This window comes from Suricata suricatta, chromosome 4 (assembly GCF_006229205.1).
Source record: "Suricata suricatta isolate VVHF042 chromosome 4, meerkat_22Aug2017_6uvM2_HiC, whole genome shotgun sequence".
Classification (NCBI taxonomy): Eukaryota; Metazoa; Chordata; class Mammalia; order Carnivora; family Herpestidae; genus Suricata; species Suricata suricatta.
In genome coordinates, this window is record NC_043703.1 from 10,128,711 (window position 1) to 10,151,834 (window position 23,124).

The window sequence follows — 23,124 nt, forward strand, 5'->3', positions numbered from 1 at the left end:
CCATTCACGATATCAGCTCGCTGAAGGTTTAGAACCCAAGCTTCTACTCACTTGGCAATCATAATCTTTGGCTTGGCTGATAATGAGTCTTTTATCTACACATACTCACAAGAAAACAAGAAAGACGGCCCCCCACCTTCCCTGAAACTTCATGACGGTGCTACCCTTTCAACAAGAAATGGCATTTTGGAAATGCCACAATGCATTTTAACTCTTGTTCCGGTTACTAATGGCAAAGATGACCTATCAAGAAAAGAGAAAGAGCATCATTAACCATGTAAGAACCTCAGTCCTTCAAGGTTATTAATACCGTTTTTCAGGCCAATGTCATCTTATTTGTCAATTCACTCCAAGAAATATTGCCTTCTATCACTGTCAGAGGATAGGGGTATCCTGGGACATGTGACATTACAAAGTCCTGTAAAGACTCTCACTTCCAGCATCTTCCTGTATCTCTTTTCCTGAACTTTCTCTTTCAAGCTGATTGGGAGAAATGGCTTCTGATTATCAATTTCTGAGCCCCAATTCACATACCAGACAATAAAGGATGGAGACTTTTTTTTTCTCATCTAAAATATATCTTTGAAAGAGTTTCAGAGATTCTAAAAAGAGAGTAAATGTTCTTGTCTATTCTAGTTTGGAGAACAATCTATAGGCAAGATCATCCACGTGGCTGGACCACTCAGAATTGGAAAGGATATAATTAGAGTGATGAATACGCAAAAAAGCCTCTTGCTGAATCATGCACATTAGCCAAATCCACCCTGACTACTGACTGGATAATGGCTGAGACTTTCAATTTGGTCCCGATATGGTGCTGCTAGGGATCCAAGTCCACGTTCCTCATCTCAGTAAATACTCAAACAAGTTCATTTTTTCCATTCATCAGATATCAGTTGAGGTATAAGTACTCATGTCAAATACCACTGTGCGCAGCAGGAAAGCAGTGAACAAGGAAACAGGAGACCTTGCCTTCATGGCGCTCCCATTCCTGATGGGACTGACAGAGAAATAGACAACTAGGGTGAGGGTCATTCAGGGCGCCTGGTGTTGGGAGGGGGGTGATGTTGCCATTTTGTGTGGTGATTAGAGTTGTCCTCTTGGTCATTTGTCTGGTCATTTGTCTTGGTCTTGGTCTCAGTATTTTCAGGCTGCAATTACAAAACTGCCATGGGCTGGATGGCTTCAGCAACATACACTTATTTCTCACAGTTCTGGAAGCTGGAAGTCCAAGATGAAGACAGAGTCAATGTCTGGCAAGGTCTTGGTTTGTAGACAGTGGTCTTCTGTCTGTGTCCTCATGAGGGAGAGAGTGTGAGGGTCACTGTGGAGTCTTCAAAACAGGCACCAGTCCCATTCATGACCTAATCACCTCCCAAAGGCCCCATCTCCAAATACTATCTCACTGGGGATTAGAGCTTCAACACATGGGTTTGGGAGGGGGACAAATATTCAATCCATTGCAGGAATAAAGTGAACATTTAATAAATACCAGTGACATTTAATGCCAGGAACCATGCATGGTAGGTGCTGGACATACCTCTTCTCCATCAATTCTCTCCATAGTCGTGCAAGATAACTATCTCTGTGTCAGAGATGGTAGGCAAGGTGGCATGACAGAGCCAAGACCCGGGCCCAGGACTGCAGGGCAACCAAAGTCCATCTTCGCCGTGCTTTCTCCTTAATGACAAGAGAGGGATCCAACCTAATAACTGTAACCAAACAATACCCCTTGCCACCCACCACGCTTCTACTCTTGGCCCCTCCTGCTGGTTGTCCTCAGAGCAGCCACAGTGATTCTTTCGGAAAACTGCCCATGTGTTCAAATCCCTGCCTGCCACCACCCACCCCTTCTCCCTCACACAGAACAAGACCTCAGCTCTCACCACCCCCCGCAGGCCCTGCTGGCCCAGCCCTTCTGACCTTCTCCTCTCCCAGGCTCTCCTTGCTAACTTCTCTCTGTCACATGGGGCTTCTTGCTCTTTCTGGAGGGAAAAAAGATAGCCTTCCTGTCCCAGACTGCCCCAGTTTCTGGAACATCTGTCCCTATGCCGCTGTGTGGTTCATTCCCTCTCTTCATTTGGGTTTCTACTCAAACCACCGTCTTCCTAGAAAGGGCTTCCCAGAGACCCTGCCTAAAAGGCCCCCGCCCTCCCAGTCTGCCATAAGTCTCTTCCTGACACTTGTCAGCATCAGATCTCAAAGTATATATCTACTTGTTCATTTGTGTATTTTCTGTCTCATCCAAAAGCACAAGCCTCACGAGGGCAGGACCTTACCTCTCTCTGTGATGCTCTCAGGCTCTCATGCCTTTACCTCAAAAGTGTTTTTGGCTTTCTTCCAGGGCTGTCACAAATTCTGTCACCTGTTGCCTAGTTATTCGGCAGGCTTCAGGAGAATGCTGGCAGGCAAACCTGGGCTTGAGGTCACTGTCACCGCCCAGGGGGCCACCCCCTGAGTATTCTGCAACTCCACTGATGCATCACTTCAGCGTCACACTCACAGAAACTGGCTCTTCCTGAATTGAAGGGGGGGAATGTTTTAAATTTCTTTCCTGGTACTCTATTACATTTGGATGTTTAATATTATTCGTTCAACAATTAACTGCTTTGCAAAACCAAATCATAACCCTTCTCAGATACCTACTCCCAAAGTCAAAACCTCAGGGGACCCATGAGTTATCATGTTGTATTTAAGTTTTCTTTATGTGATCTGTAGAATACATATGGAAACTGGATAAAGAAACAGCTGAGAACATGACTCGGGAACCGGACAGCCCTAGAAACTGTTTCTCAACTTTGGCACTGTCGACATTTGTGCTGAATAATTCTCTCTTTGGGGGCCAATAGCACCCACCTGACTGTTGGGACAAATGTGACAATGTAGCTAAATGCTCCATGGGGAGGGTCAGGTTGGGAATTACTGTCCCCCATCAGTGGTGAGCCACTGGCCTAATGGCACTACCCGTTCTACCATTTACCATCCGAATAACCTCAGACAAGGTGACGGAGTCTCGGTCCCTCTTTCCTAATGTTGGAATTAACACTACTCCTTTATGCAGTTATTGTGAGGACTTAATCAAATAATACATGCAAAGTGCTTAAAACTGGCTCATCGTAAGCACTCAATAAATACTAGCTCTTCTTTGGAAAGGGAATTCCAAAATATCACACAGGCTAGATGGGCCTGTCTCATGAGATAAACTCGCAAAGACCTCACTACAGAGTGTATCACACAAACGGATTAGTAGGTAGTAAGTGAAAGAATCACATGATTCTACAAAAAGACTCTTAGTATATGACAAATTTTTGAGTGCAAACCAACTGTCAAGAATTATGCTACGAGTGTGACATATACTTCCCATTTTATCCTGAAGACAAAGCAGGAAACCGATCATGCCAGTCCCATCCTCCAGGAGGATTTCAGGCTCCTGGGGACCAACAACTTGTCCACGCTCACCAGGAGGGAACGTGGCAGAACCAAAACTTGCACCCACGTCTGTCTGATGCCAAAGCCTATGCTGTTATCCATTATTTTATATCCTTTTAGAGCGAGAGAGATGGGAGCAGGTTGTGAGAAGTGGAAACCAAGACGTAAAGAAATGAGTGACCTGTTTTAAGGGCCACAGCTGGTCAGCCAGAAGGCAATGGTTGCAGTGATGATCACATTTGTCATGCTATTTTATTCAGAGCGTTTTATTTTTAAATGTCCAAATCCCAATAAATGTACCAGGACCATCTCTTTTAACATGCCACATAAGGTGTCCCCCTTCTAGAAAGTTCCTAGTTGTAGACCCCAGAATCTGGTGTGCTGTCCCCATGCAGACATTGCCAGCAGCCAAGACCCTGAGATTTCTGAAGCCCTCCCTGGAGTGAGGGCGGGCTGACTGTCCCCTCTCTGGTGAGGGTTGTCCAGTCTCTCCAAAGGTTTCCCAAAACAGATACCTCTGTGGAACCCACGCAAAATGTCACAACAATGACGAATTATTTCAATTCCCAGCTGGCAACCCATTTCAAGGGAAGCTGTTAAAGTTAAGGACTCAAAGTAGGAAAGAACTAGAAACAACTGCAGCAAGGATTTTAGTTGCTACTTTTATAAAATGAGCCCTAAGGAGCTGTCCGAGGCAAGGGCCGTGCTGACGTAGCAGCTAGAGGGGCATCGGGACTCGCAAGGGGCCCACACTCACTTGATCCCAGCACCACCTGTGCGTTGCGATGGTGCTGGGCAGCAAGAAAAATCCCGAGTCAGGGGGCGCCTGGGTGGCTCAGTCGGTTAAGCATCTGGCTTCGGCTCAGGTCATGATCTCATGGTTCATGGGTCTGAGCCCCGCATCGGGCTCTGTGCTGACAGCTCAGGGCCTGGAGCCTGCTTCAGATTCTGTGTCTCCCTCTCTCTCTCTGACCCTACCCTGCTCGCACTGTCTCTGTCTCTCAAAAAATAACTTTTAAAAATGCTAAATGAAATTTAAAAAAAAATCCCGAGTCAAATACTTGCTTATCCCAATTTTTGAAGCTTATCAATGAGCCCTGATACAACATAACAAGAACTACCGCTGAAACACTGGGAGGAGGTATTTTACACAACCAGGCTTCAGGAGATCCGGGGCGGTCAGGGGGGCTCAGTTGGGTGTCTGACTTCAGCTCAGGTCATGGTCTCACCGTTTGTGGGTTCAAGCCCCGTTTTGGGCTCTGTGCTGACAGCTCAGAGCCTGGAGTCTGCTTTGGATTCTGTGTCTCCTTCTCTTTCTGTCCCTCCCCCACTCATGCTCTGTCTCTCACTCTCTTTCAAAAATAAACATTAAAAAAATTTTTTAAAAGAGAGATCTATGCTATAATACACAATTGTGCCTTTGGAGATTGCCTCTGGATCACATACAAGAGGGCAAAGCAGGAGCTCAGCCCTGGCACACTCTGCTGTTGGCTGTTCTAATATCTGTGCTTTCTCTTCTTTCTTAGAGACAGAACCCCAAAGTTGATCAGGTTTGCAGTGTGCGCAGCTAAAATAAAGTGACACAGTTCTGCCCCCTGAGACTGAGGCTAAGGGGTTCTAGAAGGTATCTGATGAGCTGATCTAGGTACCACTCCTTCTTCATTCCCCTTCCTCTTTCCTTGTGTCCTGAATGCTGTCACAGACACCGGAGCAGCAGCAGTCATGATCCGTCCGCCAAGACCACACCACACACTAGGAAAGTGAGTGAGAGAAGGTGGAAGGAGGCTAATATGAAGGTCAGCAAATCTGACCTGCTCCCTGTTCTGACACAGCCCGCAAGAAGGATGGTTCTTACACTTTAAAGAAAACAACTTTTTTGTTTATTTATTTTAGAGGCAGAGACAGAGCACAAGCAGTGGAGGGGCAGAGAGATCCAGAGACAGAATCTGAAACAGGCTCCAGGCTCTGAGCGGTGAGCACAGAGCCCGACGCGGGGCTTGAACCCACAAAGCATGAGATCATGACCTGAGCCGAATCAGACACTGAACCAACTGAGCTACCCAGGTGCCCTTGGTTTTTACACTTTAAAATTGTTGGGAGAGGGGCACCTGGGTAGCTCAGTTGGTTAAGTGTCTGACTTTGGCTCAGGTCATGACCTCAAGGTTTGTGAGTTCGATCCCCACATCACGCTCTGTGTTGACAACACTGGTGTGTTTCAGATCCTATGTCCTCTTCTCTCTCTGCCCCTCCCCTCCCCTGCTCCCTCTCCCTATCCATCTCAAAAGTTAATGCACATAAAAAAAATAAATTTTTGGAACAAAAGACGAATATTTCATGAAACATAAAATTATATGGAACTCAATGTCATTGTCCATAAATAAAGTTTTATTGGTAGACAACTGTTCTCATTTATTTACACTGTCTATGGCTCCCATCTATTTGCCTCTTATTTATTTGCCTATCATCTATGGCTGTTTCCACATTACAAGGGGAGACCTGAGTGATGACAACAGAGTCGTACAACCTGCAAAGCCTAAACACTCTCTGACCTTGTACAAGTCTTGCCTACCCCCGTTCAAATAACATCCTGGACCACCCAAGTCCAAACTTTGTGTTGTGTGAGAAAATAAGCCCTTTGCTGATAAAATCCACTTTTTTTTTTTTCAGATTTTATGTCTCTTGCAGCCGAAGGCAATCTCATTGGTGCACAGCTAAATGAGACTTGATGATCCAAAAGAACCAAGGGTGGGTAATGAGGACGCATGGCTGGAGGACATTCTGCAAATGTCAGGGCTCTTAATCTATTTGCCTATAATTCCCCCGAGAACTTTAAATCTTTCCTTGGAATAGGCTGTGGCTGTAAACCAGACGAGGGAAGAGGTAGAAACTTTTAAGAAAAATAAATCCCTACAGGACTTGGCAGCTACGTGGATGGACAGTCAGGGAGAAGCAGACTGATGAAGCGAAATACTTCGATGTATTCATTATCTCTCGCTGCAGAAATGACATTTACTATGTCCCATTTCCTGTAGCTCAGGAACCAGACACGGTGTAGCTGTCCCCTCTCCTTCGCAGCCTGGCACAGATGGAAATCAAGGCAACAGTGGACTGGACTCACCTCCAGGCTCTCCAGGAAAAGGGTCCACTTGCATGGTTACTGTCAGGATTCAGTATTTCAAAGACTGTTGGCCTCAAAGCCTCTGTTCCTTACTGGCCATTAGGCAGAGGCTGCTTTGCTATGTGGGCCTCCCCATGGGGCAAGGAAGGCAAGGTAGAAGACAAGACAGGAAGAAGTGTGAGCAGGATAAAAGTTATAGTCTCTTATAACCTATCCAGAAGCAACCTCCCAACACCTTTTCTGTGTTCTGTTCATTGCAAGTGAGTCACTCCATGCAGCCCACGTTCAAGGGGAGAGCATTAAGCAACGGTGTGAATTCCAGGAGGTGGGGATCCTTGGTGGCCCTATCAAAAGCCACTTACCACACTCATCAAAGTTAGTTCTCAAAACAGTCATGGGTTATTGCCACTTGGATCACCTTGGCCGGTCGGTCTTGAGGAAAGCAAAGCACGTGGACCCAGGACCACAATGGGATACGTTCGAATGGCACTCCTATGTTCATGTTCCAACAGAAGACAGTGCCTGATGCCAGCTCCCTGCCAAACACACACACACACACACACACACACACACACACACACACACACACCCCTCAACCAACCCAATTCCCACCTTTAAAGTTCTTCACCTTAGCAAAAAAAGTTCTAATTCTGTAACCTCTAATTTAGACACATTTGGAAGAGCTTGTCCCTGTAGGTAGTAAGCCCTTTGCCTTCTGTCTTAAAGACACATGTTGGCTTCCCCACGATCTGAATTCAGACTCTTTCCCCCGAGGAGCTACCTGCCAGTAAAGGCAAACCGAGTCCTTAGCTCACGTGTTCTTCCCCAGCCTTGACTGGGTCTTTCCCTCTCTCCCTGACTTTCCTCCTCAATTTTCTTCCAAAAGAGGGCTCCCTCACTTCACATTCCTTCCTCTGGGTGGGAAGCACTTTCCGAAACAAAGAAGCCCTCGCCCGCCCCCCAGACTGCTCAAGTGGCCACTTCTGACCAAATAGGCTTCAAGTTGGTGCTACAACTATCTGAGGGTCTGTGAATTAGACTCTTTAAAATGTGCAATGCTGCTTTGATCTTGGCAGACAGCAACCCTCATTTGAATGCCCCCTACCTCTCCTTCAAAGCAGATACTTTGAACCAAAGAGTTAATCAAACTCCTGAAATGAGTCCCAGGGAGTTGGAAACATGGCATCATGCCCTGCCTGCCTATTTTGCAAGTTGTAAAATGCTGGGCTTCCCAAGAGCTAATACTTGAGAGTCTTTTAAACACATAGAATACTAAGTGGGTTGGGGGGTTTTCTGTCATTAGCCTTGAGCCAATAAATGGGGTGCAGGAGAAGGAAATGTAAACTATTTTATTTTTTTCTTTTTGGCTGGATCCATTTCTGATTTAAAAACAGAATAGACGGACAGGCTCAAAAAGAAAAATACACACGAATTTATACACACCCAATAGTTCTACCCACTTGTTAGCACAGCTCTTTACAGGAATTCACCTCTTCTTTGGTTTTTAATGAAACACAGTAGGAGGCTGCCCTGCCTGGCCGCCCAGGAGAGGGCCACGGGGCAGCCACCAGCAGACTGGCTTCCGTGAAGATGCCACAGCCCCCCAGCAGAAACAGAAAGAGAGAAAAGATTTTAAGGACTGCGGAGATGAAAACTGATGAGATCAATTTTACCCCCAAATCTATCTGGGAGAGGCGCCCAGAGGGCCAAGGGGACTTGCGCCCGGGCAGGGAGGACATCGGATTTCCTGGTGCTCAACCTCAGGGACAGCTTTATGGTCAGCAGGGTGGGCAGCTTTTGAATGTGACAATGGAAGGCCAGCTGTCCTCTGCAAGGAAGAAGGGGGTCTGTTTAAAAATAAATCATTAAAATAAATAAACATATAAGAGACTGAATATACATATAGGCCATGGCCAGACATATGTAAAAGCAAGACTAACCCACAACCTTCGGCAACCTGCCCCTCCCCCCATCTGCAGGGACCCAACACCTTCTCTGCAATAAATAGCCCAGGAAGCCGACCTGCTGCAGGTCAGCGTTGCAGGAAACCAGAGGGCATCTCTAGTAACAATGCAAAAAACTAACCTACGTAAGATCCACCCCAAATGCCCAGGACTTAATTAATAACTGACAGCTCCTGTCCTATTTTACCTCACTTCCAACTTGGGTCCAACCAGAGAAAGCCAAATACGCACCCCTAACCCAAAGGCATAGGTCTTCCCATTCTAGTTAACACACCTCCAGTGCCTCCAATCGGGGCACCCCTGGAGCCTTCCCTTTCTCCTCTGAGGCTCTCCCATCCTCTCCCTGCTTTTCAGTCTCCGCCAAATGCAAGCGATCGTCACTGCCCCTCTTGCTAGAACAAGCCCAGAATAAACAGCCTGTTTCTCCTCATGTGGTTGGTCCTTGTTTATTTCCACAAAAACACCCTGAAAGGCTAAGGTATGTCTGGGGAGCCGAATACACAGATCTCTGGCAAGAGTGCAAGAGAACCTCCTGAAAAGGTTCTGTCGTCACTCTTCCTATGACCATCTCCGTCTGCATCCCCAAGGCCTGAAGCAGCCTCAGGAGGAAACCCAAGTCAACTCAGCTCCAAGAGTTCAAGAACTGGTTCGTTGGCTCAGTGTAGTCTCAGACCCCCACCCTTTTTGAGTTCTGACCACTCAGTTACAGAGCATGTACTGTGTGCTGTCACCTTTGTTTCCGTGTGCTCCAGTGGCATCATGTTGATTCCATAGCCATTATCCCTACCCAACGCCTTCAAGAGTGCTTTGCAGGGGCGCCTGGGTGGCTCAGGCCATTGAGCGTTCGGCTTCAGCTCAGGTCATGATCTCACAGTTTGTGGGTCTGAGCCCTGCCGGAGTCCAGCTCCTGCAGGTCCCCGGAAGGATGACAGTGCAGGCCAAAGAGAAAGTGGGGGAGCCTTGCATTTTCCTTCTGATCCCCAGACAAGCACCACTGCCCATCTGGCAGGCGTCTCCGTCTTGTCTGGTTCTCAAGGTTTATTTATGGCAAAAGGTACAAGGACAAGAAAGGGCAGTAAATGATTTCCAATAGATAAGTTTTACAATTTTAGCCACAGGCACTCAAGGTGTCATAGGTATTTTCACAAAACCTCAGGTCTAGCCTCAAGGAAGCGACCTTTAACCAAGAGGTAAACAGCATTCTTTAGTAAAGGTCAGTTTTTTATGAGTAAGGGTCATTAGGCTGTTATCACTCTAAGATGAAGTTCCCAGAAAGACAAGTTCTCGGGAGATCTGCTTGCTCTCATAGTCCCAAAGATGATAGATACATTTTATGCAGTAGTGACTTTCACAAAGGCATTCAGGCCCAGAAGGTATTCAGTTATCCGTATTGCTTAGAGGAAAATTATGTGTTGCATTACGGTGTATCTAGTTTACTTGCTCATCTTTTCCCTGACCAGGTGCCACATCTCCGGGACAGGGCGGGGGGCGGTGGACAGCCAGCTCCTGACTCTAATTAGCAAAACACTCTGAGGTTTGGTGCTCAAGCAAAAATGAAAGATTCAAGAGGGTAGATTTTGGGAGCTATCTGGGGGCAAGAGACGGTGCAAACTTGCCGTACCCTCACCAGGAATATTCACTCTACCGGTGAGTTCAGATAGCTCCCAACAGAGCCCCGCATCAGGCTCTGTGCTGACAGCTAGCTCAGAGCCTGGAGCCTGTCTTCGGATTCTGTGTCTTCCTCTCCCTCTGACCCTCCCCTGTTCACACTGTCTCTTTCTCACGCTCTCAAAAATAAATAAACATTAAAAGTTTTAAAAAAGAATGCTTTGCATAACTGAGAACTTCTGATCACTAATATTAACTGATCTTTAGAAAACTCCTGTCTTACAAGGATTTGGAATAGATAACTCTGCCAGATACACAGACCTTCATTTGTTTTAGCAAGGGTAAATCTACAATTGCTTGTCACGGGGGGCCAAAATAATGTCAATATGCATTAAATTTAGACATATGCTGGTCTAGTTTCAGCTAGGGAAAAACTACAGATTTGACAGATAAAACCCTAAGTCTCAGTGGCTTCAGAGAGTCGATGTTTATTTTTCTCGATAAAGCTTCCTCCAAATTGGTGGACGGATGGCCTCAGAGCCAGATTCAAGGACCTGGCCTCCTTCTACCGCGTGGCTCCAGCATCTTCAACACCAGATTCCCTACATTGCCACATTTGTCTGCATAAAGCCAGAAAGACCATGGAGCCAGGCCTATAGGTATGAACATTATGAACATGACTTTTCTAGCACATTCTATCAGACATCTCGATCCCGGGGTGACTCCTAATTGCAAGAGGGAAGAGGCTGGACAGTGTGATCTAATTCGGGGCTCAGAGGGAAGAGAAGTAAAGAACTAACCAGTTTCTACTACAACATTTATTGGGGCAAAATAAACCCTTTGCTGTGAAGACCTTGCTAATAATACAACTCCCTAGCCCAAATACCTGGCTAAACTGCACACAGGGTCGCTCTGAATTGGATTCTTCATACATCGCAGGATATAGTAAAACTCTGGATAGCTCAGCCTTCTCAGACATGAAGGACAGCTAACAATGCCTACAACAACAACACAAAGTCCTGCCAACTCTCACTGCTTTTTTAAAGGAGCTCTGAGCTTTAATTTTATTGCTTCCAGAAGCATTACAGCTTTCATGAGCCAGTGAACTAGTTAATTGGCTACAGTAATAACTGGGCCTTGAAAGGCGGCGCTTAACCAAACAAATATTAAGAAACTGTGACTCTGGAGTATGAGCTTTCAAAGATGAAGGGTGTCTCATGTGTCATGGATTGACATGGCACCATAGGTGACAGTTAAGGACAAGACAAAAGATTTTAGAAAGGGAAAAGTCATAAGAATGCTTAGATTCATCTCACAGTCAGTCATTAAAACCCTAATTCTCATATAGCAGATTCTTCCAGCTATAATGAAAATGCAAAAAACATATTCTAAATAAAGGTTTCTTTGCCACTCTGTGTCTGCTCTTTTTCTCCTTTTTATGTATGGACAACCCAAGCAAATCTAGTGGAAAAAGCAATTTAGATTTCAGTTCTAATGCAGATCTTGACTTAGTTTGACTTAGGGGCAGAATCTAGCAAAATGATCCCTGCCTTCTATAGAAATGAGATGGCGGCATGGAAAGAATACAGCGTCCTATCCACAGATGGCCACAGCCAGTCTTCCCATTTCCCATGTGCATCCTTCAAGGACAGTCACGTGCCACGCTGCATGCCCATTGCCACAGGAATGAAAGTTGAGAGCCATACTGTATGTGAATTTTCCCTGGAGTTCACCAAGAAAGATCTACTTTCAGGTGGTTCATAGAAACACCAGTCGTGGAATAAAAGTAATGTGGCCATTGTTTTTAATGAGAAAATGAACAGCTTGTACCCACTTGGCTGTTTTCCGCTGTAGCGGGCCGCAAATCAGCTCTCCATTTTCTGCTCGCTGTCTTCTCTCACACGGCTCGCCTGCCTCTGCCAAGGGTCACACTCGCACTAGCTCTGGGTAGGGTTCCTCCCCGCCTTCCCCATCCCGGGCCACGGACATTCTAGCTGAATCCCAGTTATCAGGGCAGATATTTATGATACCTACAAAGCACATATGCATATGTTGTCTTTTCCCTACGTTTCTCTCTCATCACGTGCAATCTTGTGTTACCAGGGCCCCTTCTCCCCTCCATTAGCACTGATAAATTGCAGTTGATTATCATTCAGTTCCTTTTCTAGGGGGTTAAGTGCAGTAAAATGAGCAGAAAAGTAGCAAACAAGGCATCAACAGCCTGTAATGGCTTCTTTTTACCTCCGATATTTTCTCAGATGCTTCTGCCTAAAATTCTCCAATTTAGGGTAATGAGGCAGATGGGGTGTAATATGAGAAATTGGGGTGGAAACAGCAGATAATGATGGCGGTGACAGAGGGCTACATGTGGATAAAACCTAGCTCTGTGTCGAAGGCTAGTCAGGGCTAATAACCCAGGCGGTAAAATGAGTCTCTATTTAATGGCTCTGTGAATAAGAAGAGTATACTTTCAAGTTTGCTCTTTAGAAAACAAAAGAGCATAACTGATGGTATATTTAGAAATGAGGGACCTGGCTTCTGGGTTGAGAAAACCATTCTAGCTACAGCTCTCTGGCAGCACAGGGACATTTCGCTTAGAGTCACCAACCTTTTAGGACCCCTTTCTTGTACTAGAATATTGGACAAAATAGGGGTACCTGGGTAGGTCAGTCGGTTAAGCAACCGACTTTAGCTCGGGTCATGATCTCGCAGTCTGTGAGTTCGAGCCCCGCATCGGGCTCTGTGCTAACAGCGCAGAGCCTGGAGCCTGCTTCGAATTCTGTGTCTCCCTCTCTCTCTCTGTCTCTCAAAAATAAATAAAAACATTAAATAAAAAAGAATATGGGACAAAATGTCATGGGCCTCTTGGCACTGACCAGATCTCCGGATGTGAATCCATCTGTAAAGAACTCTAGGATAACTGCTCCAGAACATGAGGGACTCATCTCGTTATTTAAAAAAAAAAAAAAAGTTTATCCCAAACTTCCATTTATTAAGGGGTTTTATATAAAGAGGTTGTGACCACAATAAAATGCTCACTCTGAGGTGCGTGCGGGGCTGAAAGAGTTGAAATTTAGGAAGGACAAGAACTCTCTCCTGGGGCCCCAGAGGCCTGGTCTGCCGTCTCTCCCCTTCCCTGCAGGGACTGAATTCACTCCCCAACCCCTAGTCCGAGGACCCTCGCCCCCAGGACACTCCAATGGACCCCTGCCAAACAGCAACTCTGGAGACCCTGCAGAGCTATTTTGTAAAGATCCTTCTGGACCTGCTCACCTTTTAGAACTTTACTTATGCCCAACATTGTGTGGGCACCTCTGACCACTGTCTCTCCATTTCACCCTGAGCTCCAAACCATTGTACCACAAAGCAAGGAGGATGCTGACGGGACCCCTACAGATTCGGGCAAAGCAGGTGTTCTCTTGTCTCACAAATACGTTCCCTGCAGACATGACTGTGAACCTTGCACTCTTTCAAGACCCATCTCCACACCCACCTCCCACATCTAACCTCCTAGTTTGGACTCGGACACCTACAAAAGCCTCAATTTCCTTGCTCACTGGCCATCCTGTATCTAAGAAAGAGGGCTTGATCCTCTTCCAAGGACCCCCGCTTTCTACCTTTGTCCCTAATCCCATCCCAGTTTGGGGGGATGGTGGGGTGGTCAGAGCCAACAGCCAAGAAAGAATTCTTGAAGATGTCTTTGGTGCAAAAAAGGTGATTTTCTTGAAGCGTGGTGATAGGCCCCGCGGGCAGGAAGAGATGCACTGGGGTCCTGACCAGTAACTCATTACATTCCCTCAGGCTGGGAGGTGGTTAGAGAAAGAATAAGTCTCTAAGGAATTCTGGAAGCAAGGTTTCCAGGGCCTTGAGGGGCCAGCAGTTGCTAGGGGAACACTATTTATTACCAGTTAGTAAAACCGCAGCCATGAGGCCCTTCAGATGTAGATCAGGGGGCCAGAAGCTTGCAGTATGATTGCCCGCATACATCTTGGGGGAGTTGAGATAAAGGACGATTCCAAAGGGATTTTTCTATGTTAAAATGACTTCCAGGATTCCGAGGGTTGGGACGATGTCAAGCCAAGATTCCCTTTTGCCCCCAGCAAAGTGTCATCATCAGGGCACCTGAGCTCCAAGAGGGAGGTCACTGCCAGCCTCAAGGTCTTGTCAGTGGGCTGCAGGCAGCAAGGGAATTTAATTGTTCATTTGCCTTAGTTTCCCACATCACCGTGGCAAGCACTTAAACCCCTTTCCATCTTGATGAGGGAGATATTAGGGGCCTAGAAAACAGTGTCCTGGAGATTAGACCATGGATAAGACTGCCTGTTCCTTGCAGTTTACTAAGTTATCTGTAAACTGAAGGAGACTGGTGTCGTGCATGATTGTGATCTCCATCAGTCAATCATTTGCTTTCTTTCCTCTCCCCTGTTCTCGGGCAGCCAGGAGTGTCCGAGGAATGTCACACATACCCCACCTGGCAGGGGTGAGGGTGCTGGTAGCCTGCACTTTGCCCTCAGCTCGCCCCACACTCCCTCACCCACACCGTCCTGAGACTTCCTCTCAACATTCCTCCTCAGTGATAACCTCACATTTCTCCCTCCTTGATACTATAAAAATCCAGAGTATTCCACCCTAAATACGCCCCTTAATTTTAAGATTTTTTGAGAAACAGCAGGCACAGGAGAAGCTCTGAAAATGGTGTAGGTTATCCTTTGTGAGGGAAATTTACATTTCGAAAGGAAATCTCCATGTTAAGGGTACCTCCCCTTCTGTGCCGGGAAGAGGGAGGTAGCTCCAGCTCACAGGATTCTTAACAATGGAGAAGGCGTAAGTCTTCGTGACCAACCTGACCCTTGCTTACTGTGCTTTTCCTGGTCACCTCCCCTTAAATGGCTTTCCCCACACCCTTCTTTCTTTGAGTTAGCTGAAGACAGTTACTTAAGCCTGAATTCTAACCCATCTCTTTAGCCAGTTATTTCTCATATCTATGAGAGATCCATGTTAATAAACTTCTATTTGTATTTCTTTGATTAATCTGTGTTTTGTTACAGCGCCCACCCACCTCGCCAAGAACCTAGGATGGAGAAAATGTTTTTTCTTCTGCTGCAATACCTTTCTGTTCTTGAGTTAGTCCCTACTTTAAATGAAAAGGAAAAAACTGAAACGAAGTAAAATCTCTTTCTCCGCCCCAGCTATGTTTACACAGCTTAGGTTTACTTCTCCTGCTGCCAAATGTCTTAAGTTAGACCAAAACCCTCATAATCTGCTCCTTCATTCCACCAACAAAATTTCAGTTATCCTCTCTGCAGTAATGCTTTCTTGGACACCAATACTTTAAAATTTCAGACCATCCAAATGTTACATCACTTCATTACTTATTGAATTTTAATTGCTTTTTAAAATGTTTCTTGAAGAGCAATATATATAAAGTGGACAAATCATAAATGAAAAGCTCATTGAGTGTATACAAACTGAACACACCATATACCAGCACACAGACCAAGAAACAGAACATTAGCGGAATTCCAGGCTTCTCCTCCTGTCCTCCTGTCACTTACAGTCCCCTCTCTCAACGCCTTGACTGCTATTCTGACTTCTGAAACCATACAGTAGTGCTGCTGGCTTGTCAACTTCCTAGAAATGGAACCGTACAGTATGTATGCTTTTGCATGGATTTTCTTTCACCCAACATTGGGATTATATGTGTATCCATACTGTTGGGAGTAGTTGTAGTTCATCCACCTGGTTCCTGTACCTTTCCGTTGTGTGACTATATTACAAGGTGTTATCTATTCCACTTTTGATGGACATTCGAGTACCTTCCAATCTTGTTATGCCCAGATTATAATATCGCCCCCAAAAACCAGAGACTACCAGGGAGACCGAATCACGCATGCAAAAGCAAAGGGCGGTTTTATTACGAGCTTAGGCTGGCCGAGCCTAAACTTGGGCTCACAGACTTTACCAATGCAGCGGATCCATGCTGAGAGCCCCGAACAAAGGTGGGGCAGGGTTTTTATGAGTTTGGGAAGGGGGAGTTACAAGAAATTGACAGCAGGTTTAACCATTCACATTGCCTAGAGTATTTGTTACTTTTGGCAGGACCCAATCACAACATTTAGAGTATTGACCAATCACAGAGTGGGCCCAGGACCCTCAGGTAGGGCGTGACTAGTCTTAGCCTCCATCTTTAGGCCTGCCCTTAGAAATGTTATAGATGTTAGGGGGCCTTTCCTGATCGGGTGTTACAAGGGTGGTTCCTTTTGCCTTGGGCAATGTGTGCCCTTCTATGGTTTCATGGAGTCAGTTTCAGACCTGCATCCTTACAATCTGAGAGATTTTATGAATAGTGCTGCTACGAACATCCTAGCATATATCTTTCAATAAACATATGTGCACATTTCTGTTGAGTATACTTTTAGAGATAAGTTAGGGGGCAGAGTATTCATATCTTTAGTTGTAATGTTATAGACACTGCTCGTTTACAGAGCAGTTGTGTTGCAGGACATTTTACCACAATTCTTGGGATTCGTTGTCCTGCCGCTTCAAAGAATGAAGAGATGGACACAAAATGAGCAGTTGGCAAACGTTTACCAGAATATAAGATTAGAAGGGAAGATTAGTAGGAAAGCTCTCTTCACAGATACATTAGAAAGTGAATGCCCAAGGACCCTAGGGGAGGGTCCTTGTTTTATAAGGTTCAGGTCAGCCCTCCCCACACCTCTCCTCCAGGGTGATCTGTGGCCATACCTATGTCTTTGGTCAAATTCCAGAGGAAGAGCAGGCGAAGCCTGTTACATTCTTAAGAGGAACCCTAGGCCTGAGGGGGCTTCCTGTGGTCAGACACTCCCAGGATGGTTCCAAAATAGGTGTTTTTCCCCACCCAGGACCTCTGGTCCTAATCTTTCTTTCCTGCCTACTGAGTCCTATCTTCTCCTATCATAGTTGTCCCAATTTATACTCCCACTAGCAGTGTGTGTGAGTTTCTAGTTACTTCATATCCTTGCCAACACTGGTATTTTTTCAATCTCTTTTATGTTGGCCATCCTGGGGGGTGCACATCAATGATTTTTATTTATTAATCCAATAACCTCATCCTCCTTCAATATTTAACGTTGCCAATGTCCTCCCTTACTTCATAAACTCTTTTCTTCCAGGTTCAGTCTATGCTGCACAGCCTCTCTTCTGCCACGTCCTTCTCTCCTTTACCTCCCAATTTGCAGCATTGCTCTTTTTTCCTCTACAAACTCTTCCTCTACAATCATGTTCTTTACTAGAACTTCAGCTGTCATCTTTGTGAATATCTGCTCTCAAGTCCTGATTCCTTCAAACCTTGACAATGCGGTCTTCTCTGGTTTAATTCATCTGCTTGTTACTGATCTTTTAGTAAGTATTTGTTGATGGTTTGCTTACTGGGTATCAAGCAGTTTGATAGGAAGCAGGAATATGAATTCAAATAAGAAATGGACTTTGCTCTCATTCTGGACTGAATTGTGTCCCTGCCTCCCCAAAATTCATATGTTAGAGACATACCCCCCAAGGTGTTATTTGGAGATAGAAATTATAAAGAGGGAATTCAGGTTAAATAAAGTAATAAGTGTGAGGTCCTAATTCAACATGGCTAGTGTCCTTACAAGAGGAAAAGATACCAGATATGCTTTTGTGCAGAGAGAAGACCATGTGAAGACACAGAAAGAAGGTAGCCATCTGCAAGCCAAGGAGAGAGGCCACAAGCAACACCAACATTACCAGCACCTTGCACTTGGGCTTCCAAGTCCCAGAGATATAAGACAATGCGTTTCTATTGTTTAAGCCACCCAGTCTGGGTTATTTTGTAATGGCAGCCCTAGCAAACAAACATACCTTCAAACAGCTTACTATCCTAAGGAGATGACAAAAAGTAAATCAACATTCATTGTCCTATGTGCAACACACATTAGTAGAGGTTTACAGGGAACATGTGAAGTCACAGAGAAAGCACCAGGACAGAAAAGGTAAGGGTAAAAAGTGGCATAAGACACCTTCCCTTAGGAAATATGCTTAAACTAGAGAAATCAGCAGAGATTATCTGGGCAAAGAGCACAGGGAAAAGTATTTCATATAGAGAAACGAACACATGCAAAATGGTCAACAGCATGGCATATACAGTGAAACTAAGTAACTTCCGATGGGTGGAGGGTAGCCAGTGAGAGAGGGTAGAATCAAAAGATAAGACTGGAAACATAATGTTGAAGAGAGTCTACACCCTGCTAAGAAAAGATTGAGTCAATAAGTCAAGAAATCCATAAATGTAGTGGGGTATTGCTGTTTAATTTGCTGAAAAAAATTATGTCTGAGTAAGGGATCCTATTTTAGTACCAAAACTAAGGCTTCCATATGTCCTGGATTTTCCAGGACTCTACTGATTTAAAATATTTTGCCTTATCAGACCATGTGTCAGAACACAGCCCAATTTAGGGTTAGGAAAATTTTGTTACCAGAACTTCATTCCATCCCACTCACCATATTGTTTTTTCCAAATAAATGGTGACATTGTTTCTAGTTGGTATCCTATAAAAATAATCCTGATTTCAGTTTGCAATTGTACTTATGAATATTCAAGTGCACAATTCTTGTTAAAGTCAGAGCTGAAAAGCTGTGCTGCAGGCAACGAAAATAATCTTCTCAAAGCTACATTTATTTTAGGTAAAAAGTTGTAGCTTGAAGGCTGAAGATAAAAGAATTAATATTTTATTATTACCTTGTTTATTTGCTTCTAATTGAGTGATTTTCTTTTTCTTTTTAAAAAAGGTTTTTTTGAGTGTTTATTTATTTTTGAGGGAGAGAGAGACAGAGTGTGAGCAGGGGAGGAACAGAGAGAAAAGGAGACACAGAATCCAAAGCAGGCTCCAGGATCTGAGCTGTCAGCACAGAGCTCGACCGTGAGATCATGACCTGAGCCAAAGGTGGACGCTTAACTGACTGAGCCACCCAGGTGCCCCTAATGATTTTTTTCTTTCTTTCCTTCTTTCTTTCTTTCTTCCTTTTTTCTTTCTTTTTATTTACTAAGTATTAAAGGCATTTTATAATAGAAATGTTAGCCACTTTGGCCAATTCTAAGTCTCATTTATCTATGTGTTTCATATGACTCAGTCTCTGCAGAGAATCAAATGTCAGGAACCCAACTCAGCAGCCAAGAGAAAATTTGGGAGGGATTCCAAAATTTAGGTTTGTCTAAGAACAATTAGTAGTTACAACTCACAACCCACAGCAGGAACACTTCTGAAAAGCTTCCTTCCTCCGTGTCGTCTGTCAATCATGCAATTGTGCCGATGCCTCTTCCTTGCCCAAGCTGCTGACATTCACCCCCTCTATCCTACCCCTGCTTGCTTATTACGGTGATTGTCTTAGTTCTTGGCTTTATTTCTACTTGCCGTTGCTCGTTATCTGCATTCTCCACCACAAAAGGACATGGAGAGCTTCCCCAGAGAAGAAGGGACCCTTTCCCCACCATTTAATTCTCTCAATCCATGATCCTACTTCTACTTCATAGTCAGCCTGGGAATTGGGAAGGCCGAGGTCAAGCACTCTTTAGAAGTTGAGGAGGATGAAATTTTATTTAAAAGCTGGTGAGAGGATAGGAGTGCCTCAAAACAAAAACCAAATTAAGTATAGAATTTCCACATGCTCCAGCAAATCGACAAGAGCGCTGAAAGCAGGGACTCTGGTATTTATACACCATGTTGACAGCAGCATTAATCATAATACCCAAGAGATGGAAGTAACTCAAGTGCATCAATAGACGAATGAATAAACAAGATACGGTATATCCATACAAGGAGTATTATTCAGCCATTAAGAAAAGTACAATTCCGATGCATGCTACCATAAGGATGAATGTTAAAAACATTTACACTACATAAAATAAGCCAGACAAAAGGAAAAATAGAGCATGATTCCTCTTATATAAGGTAGCTAGAATGGTCAAATTCATGGACACAGAAAGTAGAATAATGGTTACCAGGGACGGGGGATCGAGGGAATGAAGAGCTGCTTCGTGGCTACAGAGTTTCATTTTCAGAAACAGATGGTGATAATGACTGCACAACACTGTAAATATACTTAATGTCACTAAATTATACACTTAGCAATGGCTAAAATGGTAAATTTTCTGCTATGTACAAAATAAAATGATGTTTCTAAAAACCTCATGGGTAGGAGAGAAAAAAGGTTAATACCAGTCTCATCACACAGAAAAAATTAAGTAGGAATGTACTGAGCTCTCTATTGATAAAAAATTTTTGATATATTTTAAAGTTTCTTTATTTATGTTGAGAGAGAACACACATGTGCATGAGCAGGGGAGGGACAGAGACAGGGAGAGAGAGAATCCCAACCAGACTCTATGTTGTCAGTGCAGAGCCCAATGTGGGGCTCCCACAAACCGTGAGATTATGATCTGAACCAAAATCAAGAGTTGGACACTTAACTGACTGAGCTGACTGAGCCACCCAGGCCCCCCAAACTTCATATTTTTGATGAGAGTAAAAATACTACTTAGTTATTCTATAAAATAGCTGTATGATAGGTTGTTGTTCACCTATAAAATGATACAGTCTCCTTAGTCATAAAACACCTAATTGTTGACTATTTTTATGTTGGTGTCTTTTAATGCTGTTATTTGTTTTATATTATGTGTTTCCCAAGTATAACATTCTGGAAGAAATTAGAGAGGCCATAAGAACAAAATATTTGGTCTTCATCTCCACCAATAATTGCAGAAATTCCAGGCACCCTAAAATATATCCCTAAACAACTCTGAGAGTCCCCCAGATGAATGGGCAAAATCACTTCTCTTCTTTCTAAAAAAAAACCCTTAGATTTATGGCTAAATGTCTACTATTGTCAGCAAAAACTAAATATTTTATGTTTGAGCTGCTTACAAATGTTAGTTAGGATGAATAAAGGCACGTAACACAATGCCTAAAGGTAGGAAACTCATTAAAAAGGATCAAGAACTCTACAAGCCAAGATTCTTAAAATTCTATGCACCAGTGAACCTGCTCTAATTACAAATTATCAGTTTCAGAAAATGACAAGCATATTGAATAAAGGCCTTACTTAAAACTAAAAAACAAACCTGAAAACCCCAGGTAACAGTATTTTTGAACTTCAGAGCACAAACATTAACACAAGGTTGGGTCACAAAACACATGATAAGCTGGGGTGTGACTTTCAATATGGCAAGGATCAACATGGACCATGTGAACCAAGAGCCCGGGCAGCTCTTGGGCTGGGCATCCATGACCTCTGCATCTTCTGCCCTTTAGTGACATCACAACTGCATAGTGATGACTGTATTTTTTAATGTTTTCATGAAAATCTGAGCATCACCATGAAATCATGAAGTAGGAGTTGATACCATACATAGTTTCTCTGTAAGTGAAAAACCCAGATTTCAGGAGACTGAAGTGTCTTGCCTAATATCCCACAATATCAAATCCAGATATAAAACTAGGGCTTTCTAGCTTAATCATTCATTAAACTAATATGCAATAAGTGCCTACTCTTGCCAGAGGCTGGATACATCAATTTAAAAACAAAAGATAATGATGTCCACTTCCTTAGAGTTTACATTCTAATAGAAAAATGCACTATTATAATTTTAAATAGAGTGGTCAATATAGGCCTCCTTGAGAAGAAAATATTTGAGTCAATACTTGAGGTGAGAGAATCAGTGGTACAAATATCTCCAGGAGGTGAGTCTAGGCAGAGAGAAAAGACAAAGCTGGAAAGCACTAGTCCATAAATAAATAATACTGGAGGGGGGGGGGGTTGGTAGGCAGTGAAGATGATGAAAAAGAACCCATTAATACATATGTTGGAAGAAGAGTTGATTTGTATCAGTAATAAATTGGACGGATGACTTAACATTTTCTCCAGGTGTTGACATGCTTTTTGGAAAAGATTCAAAAGACACTAGTTGAGGACACTCAATGGAACATCAGTAATGTATCCAGACTGAGACCAACATTGAGTTTGTGGCTGAAAGAAAGAGTAAGAGTGGGCTAGAGCAGAGTGAGGGGAGGAGATGGCAGTAATAGAGACTGGAGGGGAACAGAGGGGAGGCCATGGAGCCTGTAGATCCTGAGAACAACTGAGGCTTTACTGTAAGGAAGGAGAGGAGCCAGCAGAGAGCTTCCAAAGAAGAGGAGAATAATGTGCTTTTGGTTTGAATAAAGCCGTTGGATTGATAATAGTCTATCCAGGACAAGGATGGAACAGCAAAGCCAGCAGAAGGTTACTGTAGTGATCCAGGCTTGAGATAATGATGGCTCGGACCAAGGGGTTGGCAGCACAGAGGGCGACAAGGACTAGAATCTCGATGTATTGTGGAGACAAAGCCAACAGAATATGCTGAGGGGTTGGATGTGTGGTGTAAGAGAAAGAGACGGGTTGGATATTTTGTGTGAGAGAAAGAGGAGAGGAATCAGGTGTAGCAGTGAGTAGGTAGACGCCTGGCATTGCCAAGCACTGAGGGAAATGCTACTAAGGAGACGGGCCTGGGGAGGAGAGACAAGAGGTCAGCCTGGATGAGTAGAGTAAAAGATGTCCCCTCAGGAGGAGATGTTGACAAGGCTGTAGGACTACGAGTCTGGCTTCAGCAGACCCTGGTTGGGACGTGAGCTCCTGGCGCTCATTCCAGCTTGATGTCCATCCCACTTCCGCAGCCCGGACTTCTCCAGGATGAGAAACACAGTGGTCAGGTTAAATCTTTGGTACCTTCCCGTTGCCCTCAAAATCAGGACTTGGCTGGGGCGCCTGGGTGGCTCCATTGGTTAAGTGTCTGACTCTTGATTTCTGCTCGGGTGATGACCTCACGATTCAGGAGTTCAAGCTGTGAGCGCACAGTCTGCTTGGGATTCTCTCCCTATCTCTCTCTCTGCCCTTCCCCTGCCTATGCTCACCCTTGTGTCTTTCTCTCTCTCTCTAAATAAACACATTTACATTTAAAAAAGGAATTAAAAA